The sequence below is a fragment of the Lissotriton vulgaris genome, chromosome 11 (assembly GCF_964263255.1).
Source record: "Lissotriton vulgaris chromosome 11, aLisVul1.2, whole genome shotgun sequence".
NCBI lineage: Eukaryota > Metazoa > Chordata > Amphibia > Caudata > Salamandridae > Lissotriton > Lissotriton vulgaris.
In genome coordinates, this window is record NC_141699.1 from 556,666,172 (window position 1) to 556,683,039 (window position 16,868).

At 44.8% G+C, this 16,868-nt stretch overlaps 1 protein-coding gene across 2 annotated transcripts in view; it reads right to left on the minus strand.

The window, feature by feature from the left end:
- The window catches only part of SLC39A14 (solute carrier family 39 member 14), a 207,066-nt gene extending 190,799 nt beyond the window's left edge, over positions 1 to 16,267 (minus strand). The window contains exon 1 of one of the 2 annotated variants that reach the window (XM_086943634.1): positions 16,153 to 16,267. The gene's annotated coding sequence lies outside the window, so the exon portion shown is untranslated. The remainder of the gene's footprint in view (positions 1 to 16,152) is intronic. The other variant, XM_086943635.1, reaches the window with a different exon arrangement.
- Positions 16,268 to 16,868: the final 601 nt, after the last annotated feature.

Genomic DNA, 16,868 nt, shown 5'->3' on the forward strand with positions numbered 1-16,868 from the left:
ATTAAAAAAAAGCCCAGTGGTACCAAGGTGATATTTATTTATTTACAAAGTTTTAAACAATAGGTTACGAGCTAGAAATGGGTACCTAAATTTAACAATCACTCAGTCTCCCGAAGCGTCCATAGTGTCTGTTGCAATCCAAGCTCAACGTCGCAACATTAGAAGGTCTTTAACATGAGTTATAGGAAAACCTCTATGTCTTGCCAGCCAGTTCAAAGATTTGTTGTACAATTCTTCCAAGGACTCACCCTGGTCCTTGGGCAGGGTTGGAGCCCCAATAAGAACCACTACATATGGGCAGGTGGGAGATTAACCACTGCTCGAGCAGACATTTAGGCTGGAATGCCGACAAGCCGTGCAGCTACACAAAGGGTCATCGTTCGAGGTTCTACTCTGATACTTCCGTCAGGTTTAGTAGAAGGGTTAAAGGAGGCAGGGCCATGGACAGTACTTATAGGGTTAATCAGACCAGGATGCTTATCTGGTTGAACTCCATCAATAAAAGGTACTACATTTGGAGCATTCAACATGGTCGCAGAATTTGGTTGGATTGTGGACGGGCACAAAAGTACTGAAGATTGCGGAGATATTCTAACTTGATGCAAGGGAACCAGATGAGGTGTAGAGGATGACAATTTAAATTCCAAAGTATCTAAGCGTGCAACTAAGGGAGAAAGTTCTGATTTTAACAGAGTACTTAAACGGGTAAAAAAGTCCTCGAATAGCTGCCCTGTTCCTTTTTGTGATATACAAAGTTCTTCAACCCTGGTTGAGGAGAGTTATCAGCTTTCTTCGCAGCTGAACAACAGGGCGAACAGGTTGTATTGGGGTGATCGCTGCATTACAGGATTGTTTCGGATGTGCGCCACGGTTGGATTTCCTAGGTAATACAGGGCAGTCCGCATTAATATCTCACTTCAAAAGTTCAAGGGGCCCTTCATATGACATGTTAACTGGCGACTTAGAATAGGGGAATTGAAAGGCATTGGAAACATTGAAGCAGCAGCACCATCACCAGCGTTAGGGCGATAATATCAGGAGAGGCCAGTAATGAGCTGGCTCCGAGGCAAGTGCTATTTCATTGCTCACCACATTCACAGAACGTTCTAGCATTCAATCAATGGAGGTGCTCTTAAGCAACAGAGTGGGGCTTGGGCCACTCTCAATTAACTTCTTTTTCCCCATGCTTGGACACGCGCCAAAAATCCAAAATGGTAGCAAACAATCAGAATATCGACAGATAAATGTTTCCTCTACCTAAGCCAAAGGTGGGCTGCTGGGCAAACAAGCTCCTTGAGCTCTGAAGCAGCAATCCAAGAGACAGAACCCAGCCTCATCCGGTTGATGACGGGCGAAGACAGGCCGGACCTTGGCCTGGGCGCTTCCTGTGAGCATCCTGTGAAGCGGGACTGCAGTGCTTGATATGGCACAAATAGGGCTCAGGTGGTATCAGGAGGGGTTCTGAAGTCCCCTGCAGTGGTGCTGTTGCTGCGACATCACCCCCTCATTCAGTCCAGCAGGATGTTTTAGAAGCAGCCCCAGTAATGACCAGCAACAATAAAACCAGGAAAACACCTGCTGGTCGATAAAACACAAGCCCCCCCCCTCATTATTCCAAATTCACAATGTATAGGCAATGTGACACTGTTAATTTAATGGATGGGGGTTCCAATGACACAAAAAGTGGTATATTAGCAATCAAACATAGGTGAAAACATTCAGCAGTCCATGGGAAAGCTGTCTCCCAATAGCTAAAGTCAGCAACAATGCAAGAACTCAGGTTGTCTAAACGACGTTCCATAAATAAAGTAGGCAGTGAAGGCCAAGCAGGGGGATATTTGTGAAAACACAGAGTCCTTACTTAACATGCAGTTTGCACAGAACCACATTGTAGCCGCTGCTCTACAACACATCACCAAGGGCCTTTTGATGATCTATAAGGTATTAGCCGTATAATAATCACCCAAACAAGTTTGATGGGCCTTGCATCGGTCTTTAAAGTGAACCCCACATCTCTGATGTGTAGCACTAGTGCTGCGCTTTCTTGCTCTCATGGTCATTATCTCTTTTTTCCAGCGTTTCAAAAAATTACACTAACTTCCACCAGCTATTTAGGGCATTATGCCCCTGCTACCCTTCGGTGTCTGTCTTGCCGCTTCTGAATTACTTCCTACTGATATTGTATTACTTCTGTTTTACATGAAAAGCACAATTCTGCTATGGAAAAAGCAATATCATTAAGAAGAAATCGTCGGTAAATTAAAACATTACAACCTAACCACTTAAAGAAAATACATCCATACCATCCAGGCAACTTGAAGTGGACACTGCATCAAACAACTGAAAAAAGACATGCATGTTCCAACCAATCCACTGACAGGAACCAAATCTATCTCCTAGAAGTAAACACACCAGGAATAATCCACTTGAAGAAGCCATGAGCTAAAGGAAAAAGGAGATTTTCTTTTTTTTTTTTTAAAATGAACAGCATTCCTTAAACGGACCATATAAAATTGTTCTAGATCCAAGCTTTCGTAGACTTTAACTCTTGAATAACGTAAGTTAGAGCTCCTGTTCCATACTCTCCACTTTACAACCTGAAACCTGGTACTCACACGGCTACAACTGCAACTCGGTCTCCCTACGATTGCACAAACATAATTTAAACTACATCCTAAATAGTGTAAATCGAGACTTGTGGTCGACCAGGAGTAATAGAAATAAAACCACCCAACACTTAAAAAAGAAATAACATTTAAAAAACACATACACAGCTTGCTGAGTACATAATGGATACACTTCCAACACCTATGCATCACTGCTCCACTCACAAAAACAAACCTATTCACACTACTTAAGAAACTCTACCCAACCTTAGCTGCTACGAACCATGATACCAGAAATCACCAAACACATAACCACCTAAGCAGTTGAGACACTCAGCCCTTTAAACTAGACAACCACTGATTGAGATGATTTGTGATTTAAGATGGCAGGAGGTTTTTTAAACACATATTTTAAAATTAACACTACTGTTCGCAGTCGGAAATATATTTATCAAACATTTCTGATACATCATATTGGTCAGAGTGACATGATGCAAAATAACATTTTCATGTCACTTATGTTCATTTTTTTAGTTGTTGTTGGGGGGCGGGGGGTCTTCCACTACACCCCAATCTCAGCCCTGCTAAATACCAGACATCAGACTAACACATTTTAGTGTGGTGGTCCACATCACCAAAATGAAATGCAAAGTCATGCATTCTAGCACCTCCTCAGCTGTCAAGCCGGAGCACTGCTATTATGATGCACCATACAAGCTTCAGTAGTAGCACAAGGTGAACGCTGCTCCCGGCAGGCTTGGGGGCTCTGGGTCAGCTGCTAGAGCTGCATAGTGCTACAATGTAACACTACGGACCACCAATACTGTGCGAAATTAGCATTCTATTGGCGGGTCTGCTCCTGCCTCTTGCAGCATTGCTGCGGGAGTCAGTCGGTCACTGTACAAGTCGTTGCGGCAAGGGGTCTGCCACTTGCCGTGGCGCCAGCTCGCTGCCCTCTAAAGAAGAACGGTTGCCCGCGTCAGTGAGCTGGTATAATATCTGTTATTAGTTGCTATGGCTACTATAATAAATAAAATTTGCTTTACTGGCGCATGCGGTTAATGATAATCATTCAGAGCTGCCCGCTACTTTACCAAGAAATGTGCAGTCATGCAGTTTGTCTGCTCAGTTTTCAGCTGCGTTAGTGCACTAGTCTAACTAGTTTTGGGTCAATGAGCGACTATTGGAGCCACTGTGCAACTGGCCAGATTACAGCACCGCGAGTAGCACACTGGACAACAACGATCTCCCCAGCTGGGCGGCCAAACCAAACTACCCCAATCTACCCCACTTCCCCTCAATCCACACCACCCAACTAACGTTTAGCTATGCTGAAAAGCAGCAACACTGGTGTACAACATGGCTAAAACACATTGCTAAAGCTAAATAACTCGGACATAGGCGAGACCTACTTGCTTTGCCAGTGCTTGTTTTTGGGGTGGACGAGTGGGACATGGCTTCTTTTCCACAAAGTGGGTGAGGAACTGCTGCTTTCTACTGCAAGGGTGAGGACTCTATATTTGCCTCATTGTGGGAGTTGATTGACAAGGTTAGCAAATGTTGTCCTGTCGACCAATCCTGGGGTGCTAGCCTTTGGCGCCAAGATGACTGAGTGTGCCCACTGTTAGACTATGCTTTTTCAGCTGGTTCACCCCAGACTTTTTGCATTTTGTCCTCCTGTTTTTGTTGGTTTTAGGATTCTGGGTACTTTACCACTGCTATTTAGTGCTAAATTGCATATGCTCTCCATGTAAATTGTGTTATGGATTGGTCTTTCCATGATTGGCTATTTGATTTACTGCTAAGTCCCTAGTACAATGCACTGTGGGTGCCCAGAGTCTGTAAATCAAATGCTACTAGTGGGCCTGCAGCACTGGTTGTGCCACCCACAGAAGTAGCCATGTAAGTGTAGCTCAGGCCTGCCACTGCAGTGTCTGCGCGCAGTTGTGACGGCCATGTCAATGTGGCAAGTGCACCCACTTGCTAAGTCCTAACCTTCCATTGAATTACGTGCAAGTCATCCCTATGGGCAGGGTGCAGTGTATGTGAAAGGTAGAACATGTTCGGGTGTGTGTAGCATGTCCTAATACTAAAACTACAGTGTATTTCGTTTTTCACTACTGAAAGGCTATCTGTCCCATAGGATAGCATGGCAGTTACTTTGTAACATTTACAAGTATAACCTCCTATTGGGACAAAATGGAGTTTAGTATGCCTGCACTCCGAATGTAAAAATGCATCTTTTAGTGAAGATGACTTTTATGTTGTGTGTTTGAGATTGCCCCTTTTAGAAAGTGGGTATTTTCTTGCTTACCCATCCTGTGTGCCTCTGCTGGGTTGTGGATTGACTTGCCTTGCTTTGGAGTGACAGGGGCTGGGGATATGCATTCACTATAGACAGCCACTGGGGGATAAGGGGAGGGCTAGGTGTGTCCTGCTTTTCCTGGAGGAGTCAGGGCTGGGCTGAATAGACCAGGACTGCATTTAGAGTAGTGGGAGGAGAACACCTGGTACCTGAATAGGCCAGGTCTGCCTTACACAATGCTGTCTCCACTTCCTGCCAGGAAGCTGGGCCAGAGAGGACAGAACTGGTTTGGACTGAGCTGAGAGACTTTTGCCACAAGAGAACTAAGGAAAATATGGTTTAAATATTGGGCCCAGGGGCGTGGCCAAGATGGCGGCGTGAGCGGACGTGTCCTCCTGAGCTCCCGCAGCCGGCCGTTTGCAGCACAGGTTTTCGCTATCTGGAAACCCCTTTTCAGCTACCTCCACAGTCCGACCAGCACCCCCAGTGGCCCCAGGTGTTAGTAGAGCCGGCAGTGTCCAGTGGTGATGCCTGCGAGTGAGGGGCCGTAGTTGCAGCCGGGTGTGGCAGCGGCAGCCCGGGGCAGAGCTACGCGAGGCCCGGTGCGGCTGCGGTGGGTCCAGCCCGCGCGTGTATGTAGCGTGAGGCGCCAGGTTGGACATTGCCCGACAGCTACTGCGGACCCACCGCCCACCTGGAGGCCTGCTCGGTGTGAGCCCCCGCCGACAGTCCCGGAGCGGAGGAGCAGAGTGCGGCGGCGGGCTGAGCGCGGCCTTCCCCGGCCCCGTGAGGGGCCAACGCGGATGCATTAACGAGGACTGGCCGGCACCCATACTGCGACAGGGCGTTAACACAGGCGCCTCAGACGCCATAAAGCGGACCGGAGGTGAGGAGCAGCTGGTGGCAAAAGAGGGCGGAGATTGGGGGAAAAGTCACTGCGGGACCCCTGACACAGAGTGGGGCGACTGGTGGTGTGGCTACTGCACAGGGAGGACCGGCGAGGAATTTACCTGTGACTCTGCGTCCAGTAATTTGAACGGCTGCAGCCAGGGACAGAGTTGAGCGGGCCGTGGACAGCAGGGCTGACTCGAGGAAGCCCACTACCAGGGGGCTGGACTTACATCTTCAGACCAAGTAGCGGAGGGTCACAGCGGCCGGGCTCCAGGCCCCAACAGCGCGGAGCCAGTCTCAGTGGCATAAACACACCCCAGGGGACAGCTTTGGTGGCGGTCAGGGGGTGGAGTTGGCGGGCACTTGCTTGCAGCGGCGAACACCTTGGGGATTCAGCCAAGTGTCGGATCTATTCGGAGGAGCGGCAGAGACCTTGAAACGCCCAGCACTGCAGAGAGGTTCCGTGGGTCTGGTGCTGGCGAGACGGGCCCGATCGAGGCGGCCTGGTCAACACAGAACGCGACGATCAGAGACGCACCCCCTACCAAAGCACCCTAAGGCCCTACTGACCACTGAGCTCCCCGCGAGGTCAAGATCACACTCCTGGAGTAAGACTGCAAGGAATCCACGGGCACAGAGGCGCCTCGGAGCTAAGAGATCGCACTGTGCGACAACGTGGCCGTCATGTCAGGGGCGAGGGTCCAAAGGATAAAACGGTGACAGAGATGTTTGCTAAAGCCCAACCGTCCCCGCCATTTAAATACAAATCGCCGGCCGAGACCGCGACAGTTGGTGCGGAACCTATCACGAAAGCCTTCTTGGAATCTCTTTTCACGGCCCTGGAATCTCTTTTCACGGCCCTGAGGGATGACATCCACACCCTCAAGAAGGAATTTACGGAAGAGATCCGGGATGTGCGCAGGGACATGGATGGCATTGGGGAACGGGTAATGGAGCTTGAAACCAAACAGGAGGGTTGAGGCGCCAAGATTGAGGCACTGCAACAAGAGATTATAAGAATCCATGATCAACAGGTGGACTTGCCACCTCGAGGACCTAGAAAAACGCTCTCGGCGGCACAATATACGCATCCGAGGGGTGGTGGTGTCGGAGGATACCAAAGACCTGTTCAAATTCTCTAGAGAACTTTTCAACTACGTCCTGGGACGGCCGCTGGAGACAGATCTGAGGTTGGATAGAGCACATAGGGCAGGACCCCAGCGGGCCGCGACGGCTCCCCCACCGGACATCTTAGTCTGCATACAGGACTTCCGAACCAAGGAGGAAATTCTCCAGAAAGCGCGACACCTGCACCCCATCGCTTTCAAGAATCAATCGCCGACCCTATTTCAAGACCTGTCAGCACTTACGTTGCAGAAACGCCGGATCTTCAAGCCTGTCACAAATTATCTCCAACAGAATAATATTCCCTACAGTTGGGGCCATCCCTTTCGTATTGTGTTTAAACTGGAAAACAAACTTTACCAGCTCCGCTCCCTGAAGTAAGCATGCCACCTCTTGGGTATTGATTCACCGGTGGAGGAGGAGGACTTGACGACCTGCCCTTGGGGCTCGGGGGCACAGCATCTCAATTGCGTCTCAATGCAGAAGACTTCACTTCAAGAAACCCCCGAAAACCCGAGATGGAGGATGGCCAGCGGGCAGCGGTGGAAGCTGTGGCGTCGGACCTCGCCTCTTCACATCAGAGTTGAATTCTCCGCACAGATCCCTTGAGACGGAGGATTGTTAGATGTTCTTATATGGTCGGCGGCGGGAGGGGGAGAGGAAGTGACTGATTTGCATTACCCCATGTTATATGACTGCCAATCACCTATGAAGATGATGGACTATGGTTTGGTTTGCTATATTTTTCTTTTCCTTGGTGTTGTGGGGTTTCAGGTTTGGGGGGGGGGGGGTACTCTACCAATCGCCTCAGGATGATGGAGGATGAAGTGGAACATGCTTTAACTGTTGGGGGGGGGTGTTACCTTCCCTTTAGCACCTCTGTTTTCAATCTATACCACACCTCTAACACACTCCACCACACCCCACACCAATCCACCCCACTCTACCCCATCCTAACAAACTCCAATCTACCCCACACCACTCCAATCTACTCCACTAAAATCTTCCCCACTCCACCCCAATCTATTATACTCCACCCCAATCTACTCCACCCTTAATCCACGCTAATCTACCCCACTCCGCTCATCCCAAATCAAACCCACTCCAATCTACCCCAATATACACCACTCCATGCTAACGAGGTCCAGTTTACCCCAGTCGGCTCTAATCTACGCCACTCCAATCTAACCTTCTATAATCTACCCCAATCTAACCCACTACACTCTACCCTAGTCTACCACCTCCACTCCAATCCACCCACTCTACCCCAATTTACTCCATGCACCCCACTACAATCTACCCCACTATAATCTAACCCAACCTTCCTCACTCCAATCTACCCCACTGCACTCCCACCTACCATACTCCACCCGAATCTACCGAACTTCAAAGCTGATCATCAGCCACACTACTATACAACATGGCTAAAACACATTGCCAAAGCCAAATAGCTCTCACATAGGCGAGACCTACTGACTTTGCCAATGCTTGTTTTGGGGGGGTGGGTGAGTGGAACAAGGCTTCTTTTCCACAACATGGGTGAGGGACTGCTGATTTCTACTGCAAGGACGAGAACTCCCTATATTTGCCTCATGGTGGGAGACGATTGATAAGTTTAGGAAATGCTGTCCTGTCTACCATTCCGGGGGCGCTAGCCTTTGGCGTCAAGATGACTGAGCATGCCGGGCTCGCCTCTCGTTATCCTCCCTCTCCCATCCCCACCTCAATGCTTATCATTTCAGGATTGTTTTAACATGTTGCACTTTTACCTCCTCAGTTTTCAGGAGGCCATGGGGAGACAGGTGGCATCTTATGTACCTGCATTTGCCGCCAGGTCCTTCGCCAGGCTATGGCTTTGGCTCCATGATGTGTGCTTCTCGTGTGGGCCCTTCGTGTAACTGGCACACATTTGTGGCCACTTCTTCAGTGTGGCAGGGATAGCGGCAGCACAACCCAGCGTTATCTCAAGCCCTTTACAAATCATCCGCCATGGTTCACCTAAATGCACAGCATGGTGAAACAACACTTGGGGGAAATAATGGTATCTAGAAGCTGAAGTTTCACATAAAAGTGAATGAAGCAGTAGAGTGCACAACAACAAAAATAAACCCTCACAAATGCTCTCCCTCCCCAAAAAGCATTCATGTGAAGCTCACCCACAACTATCTACGAGGAATGAGTGCCATTAGTTAAGAGTCCAATCCCCATACTTGTTCAGATCATGCATTGTTTCAGTTGAACTGCAGTGTGGCTGCTAAAGCAAAACAAGCATTTGCAATGCAATAGGTCTCGCATTAGGAAAGTTTGAGCTATTGGTATTGTAAATGACAATTTTTTTAATTTATGTTTTGTTTTTGAAAATAGCGAAATTAATAGTTTTGTCATTTACAATGCTAATAGTTATAACTTTCGCAAATGTGACACCTATAGCATTTGTAATGCAATACGTGTTGTATTTACGTGGCTTACATGTATTGATATGACAAATAACAATGGCCTTTAATTTTTTTCTCAATAATTAATACTTAAATAAAAGTTATTGTAATTTATAATGGCAATAGCTTAAAGTTTTGGAAATAACTTTTATGAAGATTATGTTCAGTGTTTTTTATTGTGATGAAAATCCAAGAACAGAAGTGAAATATTAACAACTTTTTGTTACATTTGTAATAAAGCTTGAAACATTGAGAGAACATATTTGAACCAGTTGTTGTTGAATGGTTGCACAGATTGATGCTGTGGTGGCGCTGAGTGATGTTGTGATGGCGAACGAGTGATGCTGTGGCGTTCAGTAATGCTGTAGTAGCACATAGTGATGTTGTGGTGATCCTGAGTGATGCTGAGGTGGTGCGGAGTGATGCTGTATGCTATGCTATGTTTTGTTATGCTATCCTATGTTTTGTTATGTTATGCTATGTTTTGCTATCCTATGATTTGATTTGTTATGTTATGCTATGCTGTGTTTTGTTTTGCTACGCTATGTTTTGCTATGCTATGCTTTGTTATGCTATGTTTAATTATGCTATGCTATGCTTTGTTGTGTTTTATTATGCTATGCTTTGTTTTGTTGTGTTTGGTATGCTATGTTTTGCTATGCTATTATATGTTTTGTTTTGTTATGCTATGTTTTGCTGTGTTTTGTTAAGCTATGCTATGTTTTGCTATGTTTTGTTATGCTATGTGTTGTGTTTTGTTATGCTAAATTTGTTATGCTATGCTATGTAAGATTATGCTATGCTATGCTATGTTTTGTTGTGTTTTATTATGCTATGTTTTGTTATGCTATGTTGTGTTGTGTTAAGCTATGCTGTGTTTGGTTATGCATGCTATGTTTTGCTATGCTTTGCAATGCTATGTTTTGTTATGCTATGCTTTATGTTATGTTACGCTATGTTTTGTTATGTTTTGTTCTGTTATGTTGTGTTTTGTTATGCTATGCTGTTTTGTTCTACTATGCTATGTTTTGTTTTGCTATGCTTTGTTATGTTATGCTATGCTTTGTTTTGTTAGGTTTTGTTGTGTTTCGTTATGGAAAGCTATGCTTTGTTGTGTTTTGCTATGCTATGTTTTGTTTTACTATCCTATGTGTTGTTTTGCTATCCTATGTGTTTTGTTATGCTATGCTATGCTTACTGGTATTATGTGTAGGTGGATTGTGAGTTGGAAAGTCTGGAAGGGCTGGGGCAGTTATAGCGGAATAGCAAAGCCTGCTTGACGTGCAACTCACTGCCACTGTAAAAGGTGAAAACTGTGGTGCCTTCTAGTAAAAGTAAAAAATTCCATGTTGCCATTTCAGATACACTGTAAGGGCTGGGGCAGTGTCAGTGGCATGGGAAGCTCCTGCTTAAAGAGCAGCTCACTGCCAGTGTAAAATACGAAAAATATGGTGGCTTTTAAAACTAGATATGCTATAAATGTGTGTCCGCACACAGACCGCACACATGAAGGGCTGCATATTCTGTAATCAGTAGTTGCACACAATATATCTCTTAATGCAAACAATATATCTCTTAACACAGCTGTTCGTTGCCATTCATGTCACAATGTGAAGTGACATTGAAAATGTGCTTGTTGATGGAAAACGATTTGACTTCAATATACAAACACTTTGAAATAGCATTTGCGTCTGACTAGATTTGTGCGTGTGTTATCTCCAAGCCACAAAACACAATGAACTTAGGCACTCATAAAAAGAAACATTCATATTATGAGCAAGTCGTGTTTGGGATCAAGTTTCTGAAAGCCCAGCTATTTGTCCTCAAGGCCTCCCTGGTTGACACAGGCACTCTGGCAAATTAATTTCCAAATATGCTTTTATCCTTAATGAACGATTCAAATGTGCATTTATTTCATGTATGTATTCCCTGCTTTTTAGGAACACATCCATTTCGTTTCTGTGCACAAATACAATATTATTGTATGCAAGCAGGAATTCACATTTAGGATTAAAGTGAATAGAACAGCACCGGGCAAATCAGTTTGAAAGGAAAAAGTTTCTCTTCTGGGCAGAGCTGGGAGAATTCAAAGTGGAAAACATCCATTAGAGTGTCAGCATCACTTTAACATATGGCCACTTTGTGCGATCGACAGTGTTTGGGGCCCATTTGTGGTGGAGACGGTTATAGAGTCGATAAGATCTCTGCAGACTCCAGAGCAGCCAGCTGCTTTGTTTCTGCATTGTCACTTTCATGTGCACAACACACTCTGTAGGCTTTCAACCTATGTGTCACTTCCTTTTACAACCAGGGGCACGCGTGAAAGGAGTGCGTCTTTCCGTTCTTATCTTTGTTTATATTAATTTGCAAGCCTTACACTTAAATTAAGGGGACAACTTGAAGAAATGAAAAAAAAACAGGAACGAAATTAAACCAGGGATTGAAAAACTGTACAATTACCACACACTGGGTCATGCAGTGTGATGATTCAGGAATGCATGCCTGCTTGATGCACCAAATGGAAAGTTTATCGATTAAACTGTAGAGTTTAAAACCTTTTGCAAAGGACGCCCTGCTGCCCCCGCCCCCTCCTCAGCCCTGTAGAAAGGTCAGTCTGTGGCGGGTCACACGAAAAGAATGACGTTGGTGTGCAGGAGAGCCTGCGTGTGGATGGAAGCTTGCAGTAGTCTGGCACCACTGTGCAGCGAGATTAGGGACATGTGTGGTAAAGTGCAGGAGTAATGAAGTTTCCAGTAGCTAAGCTTTCAACAAGAGTGCAAGGGAGCTTGCACCAGCCAAGCTTTCAACCGGAGAGTGCAAGCAAACTTGCCTGACATAAGCTTTCGACCACAGGGTGCAAGCAAGCGTGCAGCAGCCAAGCTTTCAATCGGCGATTGCAGGCAAAGTGAAACTTGCAACAGCCAACCAGAGTGTAAGGAATATGACGCTTGCAGCAGCCAAAATTTCCACTGGCGAATGCAAACAAAAGGAAGCTTGCAATAGCAACGTATTCGCATATAGAGTGCAGGAGAAGGGGAGCTTGCAGGTATGAATATTCAGTAAGGAGAGTGCAAGGTAGGAGCGCCCTTAATGCTAACAGGCGAAAGGATGCTTGCAGGAGGCTGGCCCCGTAGGCAGCGTGACGCGGAAGGCAGGGTACAGATACAGAGACTCGCAAGAACAAGCTCTCGGCATTGCTGTGGCATTCCTTTGAAGTCTGATGCGGGGGCGGGAGCGGCAGCTTTGAAGTCTCTGAGGCACAGACATATGGTGGTTTGTGACGTGGCTGGGGGAGCGAGCGAGTGGGAGGGAACGAGCATATGAGTGAGAAGTGAGGCAGAGCGCGTGCTGGCGAAGCTTCGCGCTTGAATGCCTCACATGCATTGGGGAGAATCCGCAATCCAAAACCTCTTGGTAGGATTTGCTAGTAGCCCTCTATATGTCTCGACAGCAATGCGCAAGCGCAATGGCAGGTCGAGACCTAACAATAATCCTTGGCCAGGGTGATTCGAGAAGTCCTTGGGATAAAAATAGAGGCAAAGATAGAGAGAACGTTACTGTCAAATGCATATCAACCCAGTGTACTGGAAGAACACTTTAGATTACACCCCAACTAAACTTCCAACCCCTTTGTAAGTGTGTGCATGAAGTTGCACGGACAACGATGGCAATCTTCCAAGGCTTTCTCACTGGAATGCAACGTGTTCAAAAGCAAACACAATTGTGGACAAAGTTGATGCTGCCTATTCCCAGACGTACAGCCTACTCTGCTAAGAACGCTCGGGCACTGTAAACTTCAGTAACATTTTAGACATTACTGGCACTGCATTCCTCAACTGCCGTAAGCAGATAGTATTGACATAATATGCAGGTACACTACTAACTCTTCCCAAGTAGAGACGAGATTTCAAACCCTTCAGTAAGAATATTTTGGATCACATCAATAGACACACAAATATAAGATCTAATGCCTGCCTTACGTTTACAAATAATTGGCTTTGCGTGAGCAATCAGAAAGCAGAAATTAAAAGACCTTATTTAAAAAAAAAAAAGAAAAAAAAAAAAGAATCACCATCAGTACTAACTTATTAAGCTATTAGCAGATTTATAGTATAGTGTCGTTGCACTCATTCCCAATTCACCAGGATGTAATACTATTCCTAGGGTGACATTTTGAGCTTGAAAGGGATATTAAATTCTCAAAATGCACTTGGGATGTTTTATTAAAAGATGTTTTATTTTAGGGGTGTTCTATCCAAGTAGTGATCTACTGCCAGAGCTTATACTTTCTGGGTTTTCTGTAAGGGCGCTCCATGTTCATAAAATGATATGCTAGAGCTGTAACTTGTTTGGGGTAGAACATTCCTAGTAGATACATTTTAGAGGTGCTTGCAGCTGTTTCGTCACAGAAGCCATATTTAATGGTAATAACATTTAAGGAGTTTCCTGCAGACCATTGTTACTTTTAGGGATGTTATTAGGCAGAGGTTATATTTTGTGTGTGTTATGTTTTGCGGTATTATATCCTCATGTTATACATTTCAGTTGATACAGTCTTCCGTAACTTCTCTAAAAACGATGTTTTGAGAAGCCACATAAAAGTGGCCGACATAAAACTCATGGTGGTCTGGGGGATATGCTAAGCGTCTTCTATAATGAGGATCTTCGAGATTACGCGAGTTAGCCTTTCTATTTTATGGGTTTCGTGTACACTCAAGTGTATCATGTCAAGGCATTACAGTGGAAAATGTTATCTCGTCCCCCAACTTATATCTGTGTATTTGAGTGACATTTCTATGCCTGAAGCATGAATAGGTGTGCAGTGCTTACATTGAACCAGTGGTTGCAGGTGGATGATACTGGCACTAATTTTTGGGCACCATAACTTACTTTTCATCATCACAGTTTGACCAGAACAAGAGAGAGAGAAATGCAGAAAAAGAGGAAAGAATGAAAAAGATAAGGGCTGGAGAACACTGCCACAGGGGAAGCAGGGGTGGAGAAGAATCTGCAAGAGTGAGATAAAGTTGAAGGACGTGTAGGGTGGTGGTTGAAAGTGGCACAAAGTGGACTCAAGAATATGCAGCCTTGGTATTCAATGATCTCAATACCCAGCTGTGCTGGTGACATGATTCTGAGAAAACACTTTGGGCCCGACATTTAATTCTTGTACAAATTAAGTACTGTGGGTATGCTGTTTGCATGCCTTTGGTGTGAAAAGTCATCGTAGTAAGAATTTATTTGGTTTTTGTCTGTATTCATGGACATATAGTTTTGTGTTTATAATGAAAGTACTAGAACAGCAAGTATCTTAATGTAATGAAAATACTTACTGGAGTTACTGGTTGCAGCTGAAAAGGGGCAAGAGTCTGCCCAATAGGTTATGTATTTGTTCAAGCGTGGGCTTTCAGCTATATCAAAAAGCTTGAGGTGCTGCAGATGGAAGGGAGTGATCATTATCCTCTAAGTACAACATTAAGTTTGAGCATCACTGCAAGAAGAAGCACTTCTTCCCCCGTAAAAGTTTATTATTCATAACAGCTAAGTACAAGGAAATCACAGAAGCCCCTAAAATCACCTAAAGGATCTTCAATACAAATATAGAGATGACAAAGAAGAAGAGATACCCCTAGATTTTATTACGTGGTATAAGGCCCTGGTGAATTGAGTGGTAGCATGCTTAAATGGAGAGCTAAAACCATATAATAAAACACATGGTAAAAATATGGAAGAGAAACAATCAAGGAACATCTGGTCTTACAATGAATGCAGGCTCCTACAAAGAAGAGTAATGAAGTTAGAAAGATATGCAAAGTTTTCAAGAAAAAATGAGGGAAATCATCGACTTAAGAAAGGTGCTCAAAAGATTGGTAAAAAGCAAGATACGGGTACATAATAAAATGCTGGAAAATCATGCTCGAGGCAATAGGGTCAAAAACCATCAAAAAAGTTTAGGAGCTGGTACAAAATGGTCTTTGAAAATTTCAGGGAAAGCGGAGATGTTCAGTGGGGGAGGAAGCACGAGTTGAATACCTGGAGCTATGCATCTAAATACATTTTTCAGCGTGCACTTTCTACATTTTATAATCAAAGTATTTTAAAGTTTTGGTAAAAATACACGAAAATGTTTACTGGCAAGACATTTCCTAGCTGTTTAGAAAGTTGTCTGATAAATATTGTACAAGCATGTTGAACAATTTAATTTGCACTGACTCTTAAAACAACATTGACAGCATTCGTGCATAAAGGAAATTAAAACTTTCGGAAATAGGAAATCGTTTCGGTATATAACATAGTTTGCCCACAAATCAAAATTAAAACATGAGCACAACGTGTGAAAAGGCGAGTTATGTACAATTATTAGCGGCAGAAACCTCTGGCTTATTGCACCCAACGCATTCTAAAGCTTACACAAATCCTACAAAAAAAGGTAGGTGGCCGCACCACTGCTCTGCTGGGGTACAATGATAAAGTCCAATATATGTTAGTATCACATGCTAAGTGTGACATTTTTCAGGTCATTGTGGCAATTTTATCTTCAAGGCAATACCTTTCGGGCTATGTTTGAAAGGGGGAGGCTGACTCTATGCGTTCTTGATGTAGGCTTGTGTTATACATTTCTCTCAGGTAACGTAACTGGTTCTATTGTACAGCGCTCTGACACCTTCGGGTAAAGTCAAAGCTATATAAAAAATGCATGATATAAAGAAATAAATATACACAAAGGTACAGGTCACCGACATGGAAAACCTCCCGAACAAGTCTAAAGGTTCTAGAAAGAGAGCCTCACCTCCTGTCTCCCAGTAAATGATCCTCACGCATCCGCTCGCCTTCTAGGAATCAACTTCAATATACGAGACCAGTAGAGGTAACCAGAAAGGTGTTTTTATTAAACGTTTGACAGTGTAAGGGGCAGTGCTAGGAGGGTCTTAGCGATAGTACTTCCCACTAAGGCCTGCAATTGGTTATGAAAATGACACGCCCCTTAAAAGATTGCCCTCCCGCCCCCAATGAACCTTCCCCTAATGACGGAGAAGTAAACGCCTCCCTGCTGCCCCGGAAGTAGTGGCACAGCCGCCCTGGAGCCGGTGGTGAACGGTCTTCCACGTTGATATCTACACAGCTCTTCTGACGTAGGCTGTGGAGGCGTGAGGCTGGGTTGGCATATATGTGGGTACCTGCAGCACGCTGTGTAATTGCAATTTCCCCTTAATGCCACTGCTCAAAAACCAGCGAGTGTGATAAAAAGGTGCAGGTAGGTATAAGTTATTCAAGTAATGGACATGGTCTGTGAATATAATACTCTCCCTATTAGCAAAAGCTTAGCTCTCGTGTTCCTCAGATACATACGTGAGAAACTATATCCTGTTCGAATTTTGCGTTGCATGAAAGTAAAGGGCTAAATATACGAAAAGACTCCTCTCAGTATTTTAAAAATAACGAAGAAAGAGGCTTCGTAAAAACAATATTGAGCATAATGTAAATGGGGTACGGGCAAAAAAAGGA